Source organism: Canis lupus, chromosome 9, assembly GCF_003254725.2.
Source record: "Canis lupus dingo isolate Sandy chromosome 9, ASM325472v2, whole genome shotgun sequence".
In the NCBI taxonomy this organism is placed as follows: domain Eukaryota; kingdom Metazoa; phylum Chordata; class Mammalia; order Carnivora; family Canidae; genus Canis; species Canis lupus.
This window is the reverse complement of record NC_064251.1, coordinates 62,214,375-62,223,362: the sequence shown is the minus strand read 5'-3', so window position 1 is coordinate 62,223,362 and position 8,988 is coordinate 62,214,375. Positions and strand designations below refer to the sequence as shown.

The 8,988-nt window shown below is 45.6% G+C and overlaps 1 long non-coding RNA gene across 1 annotated transcript; it reads left to right on the top strand.

Annotated features, from left to right (window-relative positions):
- The first annotated feature begins 4,049 nt into the window (after window positions 1-4,049).
- Window positions 4,050-5,654, top strand: LOC125755790 (uncharacterized). Its single transcript, XR_007413124.1, has 2 exons — window positions 4,050-4,622; window positions 5,051-5,654. It is a non-coding gene; the product is annotated as an uncharacterized LOC125755790 (long non-coding RNA).
- The last annotated feature ends 3,334 nt before the right edge of the window (window positions 5,655-8,988 follow it).

The window sequence follows — 8,988 nt, the reverse complement described above, 5'->3', positions numbered from 1 at the left end:
GACCTCATGAACACTTCCTGAGGATCTACTGTGTGCCAGACACGGAGCACATCCCATCTATTCCTTCTTTCCATCACTCCTGACATTGACCTGGAAGAGCATCCCAGCCTGCAGGATGCCAATTGATGCTGCTGTTTCTCAGCTGTCTTCTGGCCCAGCCTCTTCCCTCTAACAGCCCCTTTCCAAGGCCACCAGGGTCTACTCAATACCTGGGGTCACTGGGCCCTGGCACTGGTATGACGTTTCGGAGCATCCTAGTGCCACCTTCTGGCTAGTGCCAGAAGAGCAAGGAGCCCGGCCCAGGAGCAGCCCCTTAGGAGGAAGGCCGGCTTGCTGGATTTGCTTTCTGCCTTGGGGCAGAAAAGATCTCAGGCAATTTCCAAGGATGCATTAATGCACTACCAGAGCAGAAAATCAGGGTGTGGGAAAGAAGAATGAAACACAAGAATGGGAACACGGAGGAGGCAGGGATGAAGTTAAAATACAGACCATAAGGATCTACTGTTCTGGAAATAAGATCACAGGTTCAGAAAGTTGGAAGGTGGCTTTCGTCATCTGTTGGAGACAGAGAAATGCAGGAAGCATCCACCAGCCATGGCCAGGTGATAACTCTTCTTTGTTCTTATCCCATCCGTTTATAGGTTCTTTACACCAGGGTACAGTACACAATTTCATGCACAGAATAAACACACATACACACTCACCACCTCTTTCCAGAAATCCTATTGGGATGCAGAAGGGAGAGAGGCCCTTATAATGTCGATTTGAAAAGTGATACATTTTGAAAACAAGGAGAGTTACGGTAAACCAAATAAGATATTCATGTGAAAAAGATCCAGATATATATTTGAAAAGGCAGTGTTCTTAAAAAAATTAACAAGGGGAGTATTGTTTTGAGAGAATAAGTGTTAAAGAGATTTCTGTTAGTTGAGTTTTTCACTTTCAAGCTACATGGCGTGAAGTCTTTTGCTGTGAGGGATCTGGGCTCCCCACCACTATACTCTTGCTGTGGAGGACCACCCCTTGGTTCTGAGCTTCTAGCACGTGGCACAAAGGGAGTCTGTCATAGCCACTCACTCAATCTCAAAGTCCATGCATGGAGACAAACCAATTGCTCAGGAAAAACACAACTTTGGTGCTAAATGGAAATGAGTTTCTCTTGGGCTGGGGTGGGGGGTTCCAGGGTGGGCGGGGGGTGGGGGTCCTAGGGGAAGAAGACAGAGTGAAGATGACTGATGTTCTCTGGGACAGCCTCCCTGTGAGCCACTTCACGGAGCATCATGCCCAATCCAATCTGGGTTTTCATCACAGCTCACTTATTAGCTGAGGGACATGGGAGCCTCTACTTCACGTGTCTGAATCTCAGTGTCCTCCCTTGTGAACCAGGGCTGGTGGCAGGGCCAGGCCCCGGGGTGGTGTGCCAGAGCTCCACGAAATGAGGTGTGAAGAATACTTAGCCCAGGCTGCTGTGGAAACCAGTCTGGTGGTTCCTCACAAAGGTAAAGAGGGTCACCATATGACCCAGAAATTCCACTCAGAGGGATATATCCCAAAGAATTGCAAACAGGGACAGATATCTGGACACCAATGTTCATAGTAGCATTATTCATAATAGCCAGAAGTTGGAAATAACCCAAGTGTCCCCCAGTGAATGAATGCATAGTCCAAATGCAGCGTGTCTGTGCAAAGGGATATTATTTGGCCTTAATTAAAATGAAATAAAATTTGGATACATGACCACACGAGTGAACCTTAGAACCCTGCTGCTAACCTGACACAAAAGGACAGCATTGCATCCTTAGAATAAGCAAGCTTGTTGAGACTGAATGTAGAGCAGATTCCTGGGGGCAGAGGGGAGAGAGCCATGGGGAGTTACCATGGAAGGAATACAGAGTTGTTTTTTTTTTAAAGATTTTATTTACTTAAACACTTTTTTAAAAAAGATTTTATTTATTAATTCACAACACACACACACACACACACACAAACACACACACAGAGGCAGAGACACAGGCAGAGGGAGAAGCAGGCCCCACGCAGGGAGCCTGATGTGGGACTCGATCCCAGGACTCCAGGATCATGCCCTGAGCCGAAGGCAGGCGCCCAACCGCTGAGCCCCCCGGGCGCCCCAGTACAGAGTCTTTGTTTGAGATGGTGAGAAGTTCTGGAGATGAGCAGTGGTGACGGTTGTGCAACATTGTGAATGTACTCAATGCCTCTGTGTTGTACATTTTTAAATGGTTAAAATGGTAAATTAAAAAACAATTTTTAAGTAAAAAAAATCTGGGCTAAAAAAAAAAAAGAATACTTAGCACAGGGTCCAGCACCGAATTCACTGTCCACCTGTGTCCTCCGCTTCAAGCCTCCTGGGCCGCGTTGGCGGCTCCCACTAGGGACACACGCGCTCCTCGCAAAGACCTCAAGGGGCCAGAGGGAAGGGCCGGGGCTGCAGCCACCCACCAGCCGGCCGGGGTGATCGCAAGGTGGGTGGGCTGAAGCAGAGTCGGTGGGGGCCGCAGCCTGAGTCCTGGGACGGGGCCCCCTGGCCCAAAGTCCCAGCGCTGCCACCGCCTTGCAAAGCCCCGTCCCGTCTGCAGGCCACGGCCGCCTGCCTTCCTGGTCTGTGACAGGCCGCGGGGGCTCCCAACTGTGCTTCTGGCTTCTCGACTTAACGTGCGTGTGAATCACCTGGGAATCTTTTTAAGAGGCAGATTCTCCATCCAAGTGTCTGGGGTGGGGCCTGGGAAGCTGCATTTCTAGCAAGCTCGTGGCTGGTGTCCATACTGCTGGCTCTTGATTTGTCTCCAAGAGACTGGTCAGCTCTGATGACAGGTTTTGTTTGTTTGTCGTAATTCTAAGTGGGCTTCCCGCCCAACGTGGGCCTCAAACTCATGACCCCGAGATTGAGTCACTTGCTCTGCTGATTTGAGCCAGTCAGGTGCCCTGACAATTTTTTTTTTGATTTTATATTTAAATAATCTCTACACCCAATGTAGAGATTGTTAAACTCGGGACCCCAAGCTCAAGGGTTGCATGCTGTACCCACTGAGCCAGCCAGGCGCCTGGCCATTTGCTTTTTTGAGTTGAGCAGGGAAGACGCACCAGTGTTCCAGACCCTTCTGCAGAAGTGACTGTTTATGCGTTCATTCACTCCTTCCTTCACTCATCCAGCAAGTGCTTTCTGGGTCCAGCCCTACAGTTGAGGAACTCATGGACACCAGAACCAGAATGTGACCAGGGCCAGGGGAGAAGGAAACCCAGGGTGGGGGTTGTGGGAGCACCAGAAGGGAGAGGGGATCAGTGAAGGCCTCCCAAAGGAGAAGATCCCTTCACCTATTCTTTTTTTTATTATTTTATTTTATTTTATTTTATTTTATTTTATTTTATTTTATTTTTTTATTTTATTATTTTATTTTATTTTATTTTATTAAAAAAAGATTTTTATTTATTTATGAGGGACAGAGAGAGAGAGAGAGAGAGAGAGGCAGAGACACAGAGAGAGGGAGAAGCAGGCTCCATGCAGGGAGCCAGACGTGGGGCTTGATCCCCGGTCTCCAGGATCAGGCCCTGGGCTGAAGGTGGCGCTAAACTGCTGAGCCACCCGGGCTGCCCTTATATTTTATTTTTTATTTTTTATTATTTTTATTGGAGTTCAATTTGCCAACATACAGCATAACACCCAGTGCTCATCTCGCCAAGCACCCCCCTCAGTGCCCATCACCCAGTCATCCCAACCCCCCACCCACCTCCCTTCCACTACCCCTTGTTTGTTTCCCAGAGTTCATGTCTCTCATGTTTTGTCACCCTCACTGATATTTTCACTCATTGTCTCTCCTTTCCCCTTTATTCCCCCTCACCTATTCTTAATGAGCAAGCAAGAGAGCACCAGTTAAAGATGAGGCTGGGGGAGGGAAAGCGTCTTCCAGGCAGAGGAATGGCATTGTGCAAAGGCCCAGAGAAGAAAGCGCCCTGCTTACTGAAGTAATGTGTGTAGTGAGGAGCCACACAGATGGACAGAGCAAACATGCAAACACAACAGCCGGCACACACACTGTTGAGGTACAGATGTGTGTAAGAAGCAGCATCCTAAAAAAAATGAGAAGTCTCTTCTTTTTTTCTTTTCTTTTTCTTTCTCTTAAGTATGCTGTACACTCAACATGCGGCTTGGACTTAAGACCCCGGGATCAAGAGTTGCATGCTCTACTGTCTGAGCCAGCCAGGCGCCCCAAGATGACAATTCTTATTCAGGGAAACTCCTTGAGCTCCAAGTGGAGTGGGTTGTTGTGGGATGGTTTCCATAGCAACCCTCTACTTTCCTCCCCCAAAGATTCTGCAAGGTTGCTTCCAAGGGTTTCTTTGGCTCCATGGCCAAGGCTCCCTCAGCTGGAGAGGGAGTCTACTTCCATCCCTCCCCACCCCCTCTCCACCCTTCTCTGGGTCCTTAGACCCCCACCTCCAGAACCTGACCCCAGGGAGTATGCTGTTCCACACAGGGCCCATACTCACCCCACCCTTTTCTGCTCCAGCAGAACTGCCTGCTACCCCTCACAACTTTGAGAGGCAGTTCTGGCTACCCCCTTAAAAGGTGATCAAAGCTGAGAGAGAGACAGACATTTACTGAGGTTTGAATTCTTTCCACCTGGGGTGTGGGGTGTGGGGTGTGGGGTGTGGGTGCAGTCTACCAAAGATCAAGGTCTCGGAACACCCCTCTCCTGACTTCCACCCCAAGGCCGGAGCATTCAGTCATCCTTCCCATCCACTCATACCTACTGATTATCTACTATGTGCCTGACCCCTGCCAGGCCCTCCAGATGCAGACCCAGACCCATGAGCTCATCATCTAGTGGGAAGAATGACTTGGAACAAAAAAGTAAATGAGCATCAGCAACCTTTGGGTATCATGAGCATGTGGGCTCTCCCCACTTTTGGCTCCATTGAGGAAGATAGAGAAGGATGAGAGACCTGGGGGAGGAGGTCTGAGAACCCAGGCCTGGGAGGGGCCTAAAACCCCATTGCTGTGGAAAAAAATGCTTGTGTCTCCCTTGCTCAGCCTTGGATCACTCGTTCTGGAAGAGCCAGCTGCCGTGCCCAAGCAGCCCTATGGAGAAGTGTGAGTGATACTAAACCTGAGCCCTCCTGCCAACAGCCTAAACCAACTTGAAGTTTTTACTAACTTTTTATCGGCTTCTTCTATCAATTACTGAAAGAAGGATTGTGGGGTGAGTAAGCCATCTCAGAAACAAATCCTCCAGCCCCAGACTTCAGCCTGGCTCACACTTGATTACAAGTCATGCGAGACCCCAGCTAAGCTGCTCCCAAATTCCTGACCCACAGGAGCAGTGCAATAAGAAGTGGTTTTTGTTGTTTTAAGTCACAAATTTTTTGGAGATTTTGTTATACAACAACAGATAGTTAATATCCGGGTATTGATCAAATACATAAGGGGAAGCAAAGGTATTACAAAATAATGGAAGCCAGATTTCTCACCATTGGAGAAAGGAATTTTGAATTGGGAAAGGGAGAAAATTCAAATGACCTTGTGGTGCTGGATAGAAATTAGAGCTCTTGGCTGTCCATAACTATACAAAGATATTGAACAGATATAGCTGTGAATGAGCAGGGAGCCTGCTTCTCTCTCTCCCTCTGCCCCCCCCATGCTCTCTCTCTCTCTCTCTCAAGTAAATAAATAAAATCTAACAAATAAATAAGATAAATTAATTTAAAATATCATTCTCCATTAAAAAGAATCAAAGTTCTTGGGGAAATGACTGATTTCAGGGCAGATAAAATGAGCCTGAAATGTCATATTACACCCAAAAGTAAGCAAGCATACAAAGAATGGGGGGACAAATCAAAAGGAGTGCCCCCTGGCCACATCTGAAAATATCTGAGCATCAAAAAACTGGGCGATGGACATTAAGGAGGGATGTGATATAACAAGCACTGGGTATTATATAAAACTGATGAATCACTGAACTCTACCTCTGAAACCAATAATACATTATATGTTAATTAATTGAATTTATATAAAATAGAAAAATATTGACAGTAATAAACCAGAATTGGTCATATTGATACAACCTACTGAATAAAACCGGAGTCCATGAGTCTACACTGAGTCAATAAATAAATGAGCAAATTAAGTTTGAAGAAAAGCTGGATATTTATATATTTCAAAGTACCTCCCCACAAAATGCTCATGAATAACAGGTGGGAAAAGAGTAACTTTACAGTGGGGAAGCCTAGTATCAGAAATGAGACCAGTGAAAATCCCGAACCACCTGATAGAATGCAATAGAAAGAATGCAGTATCATTTCTGTAATATTCCTGGAGATATCTAAAGTTTTCCCTCATTTTTTATTTGCTTGGGCTATTGATTACTGAAAGAGGGATTGTGGATTTGTCTATTTCTCCTTTGAGTTCTCTTGAATTCTGATATATATATATATATATATATATATATATATATATATATAATTTTAAAAAGATTTTATTTATTTATTCATGAAAGACAGAGAGAGAGAGAGGCAAAGACACAGCCCGATGTGGGATTCGATCCCAGGACTCCAGGATCACGCCCTAAGCCAAAGGGGGACACTCAGCCACTGAGCCACCCAGGCATCCCTGCTTTATATATTTTGAGGCTACCTTATTAGTTGCATGCAAGTGTAGAATTTTTCTATCTGCCTGATAAATTGGACATATTTTTTTCTCACTGTGAATAGCTCTTTATCTTCAGCATTGCTTTTTTTTTTTTTTTTTTTTTTTTTACCTTAAACTCTACTTTTGCTGATCTTAATGTAACTATACCAGTTTACTTTGGGTTAAAATTTTATGATTTAACTTTTTCCAACCTTTTCCTCCTTATTTTCGTATCCTTATATAGGGACATGTCTATCTTTTAAGCAGCATATAATTGGTTTTTATTCATTTTTTTTACCCAAAGTGTTCATGCTTATCTTTCAAATGATGTATTTAATCTGCTTACATTTAATATAATGCTGGCATATTTGGCTTTATGTCTCCCATCTTCTGTTTGTTTTCTGTTTGTCTCATTTCTTCTCTGTTACTTTTCTCTCCTTCCTTGCTCTCTCTTGCCAACCCGAAAGTACATACCCAGCTAAAAATACCCTTTTAAAATGGAAATGAAGCAGAGGTATTCCAGGCAAATAAAAACTGTAATAATTTGCCACCAGCTCACCCTTATCAAAGGAATTAGGAAAAGATGGTTTTCAGACAGGAGAAAATGGATCCCAGACAGAAACTTGAAGATGCAGGAAGAAATGAAGGCCAATGGAGAGAGAGAAAATATGTGGTTAATCTAAACCAATATTGTCTGCATAACCAATAATAATATCCTCTTGTGGAGTTTGAAATATATAAAGAATTAAAATACTTGATGGCACCAGATGACAATAGCATAGAAGTCAGAAGGGGGCAAATGGAGTTTTAAGTAGCCTAAGATTCCTGTATTTCCCTGCAAGTGGTAAGAGTACTAACGTATACTAGACTTTTTTAAAAAAATTTATTTATGATAGTCACACACAGAGAGAGAGAGAGAAGCAGAGATATAGGCAGAGGGAGAAGCAGGCTCCATGCACCGGGAGCCCGATGTGGGATTCGATCCCGGGTCTCCAGGATCGCGCCCTGGGCCAAAGGCAGGCGCCAAACCGCTGCGCCACCCAGGGATCCCCTGTATACTAGACTTTAATTGTCATCTCCAGGAGAAGCACTACAAGAATGGGAAACTGGTAAGGTAATAAAAAAATAACATGAATTAGTAAAATAAATATCAAATCAGTCCAGAGGTGAGAAGGGAGAGAAAATAACTGCATATATTTAATCTTTTATTTATGTGTTTGAGAGAGAGAGAGAGCATGCACAAGTTGGGGGCGGGGAGAGGGGTGGAGGGAGAGGGAGAAGCAGGCTCCCTTGCAAGCAGAGAGCCCAATGCAGGGCTTGATCCCAGGACCCTGAGATCGTGCCTGAGCTGAAGGCAGAGGCTTAACCAGCTGAGCCACCCACGTGTCCCATAAATGTATTTTTTAACTGAAAAATAAAGTAACACATAGAAGAAACTTCAAAAATAATAAAAATCTTCTTAAATTGGGTAGGGGGCATATAGTGTTTGACCTGATCCACGTACTTTACATATTTTAGATAAATATGGGGCAGCCCGGGTGGCTCAGCAGTTTAGCACCACCTTCAGCCCGGGGCGCGATCCTGGAGTCCTGGGATCGAGTCCCACGTGGGGCTCCCTGCACGGAGCCTGCTTCTCCCTCTGCCTGTGTCTCTGCCTCTCTGTCTGTCACGAATAAATAAATAAAAACCTTTAAAAGAAAAGATAAATATCGTTTTTGTCTCTGTGCTATAGTCAATAAAAAAAAAAATTTAAAAACAAAGCAACTGGCGGGACACTAGGCGCAGATCGTAGGATCTCATTTGTGTATGTACACATGGGGACAAAATAAAGACAAGGAAACAGAAAACAGGTGGGACACACAGAAATCTCTTCATGCATTTCTTTCTGTAGAGGAAAATCTCGAAGCCCGTTTGGCAAAATGCAATCCTTTGGTGTCCGGGGATGCGGCCCCGAGTGCTGGGGGGAACCTGCCAATTGCTGCCTCGTACGGTCCATGGCGTTGGCATATCTTTTTCAGTAAGCATATGCTGCTCGAAAAATTATAAACAGTCTGCAAACATGCTTCCACTTAGAAGAAGACATTTCGAAAGTGTGATGAGACCAGGACCCGCGGTGCCTGGCGCTGGGGGAGCGGGGTACGGGCCGCTCCACCCCGGGCCGGCCGACCTCCTGTCGTGAGCCACGCCGGCCACACGGTGGCGCTGCGGGGCAGGCTCAGCGGCTCCCGGCCCGCGTGGGGGCGGCGGGGGCGGGGACACGTTGCTGGCGCTGAGCGGGCGGCGCATCCTCCAGGGCACACCTGTTTCTTTTTTTATTTTTATTTTTATTTTTATTTTTATTTTTA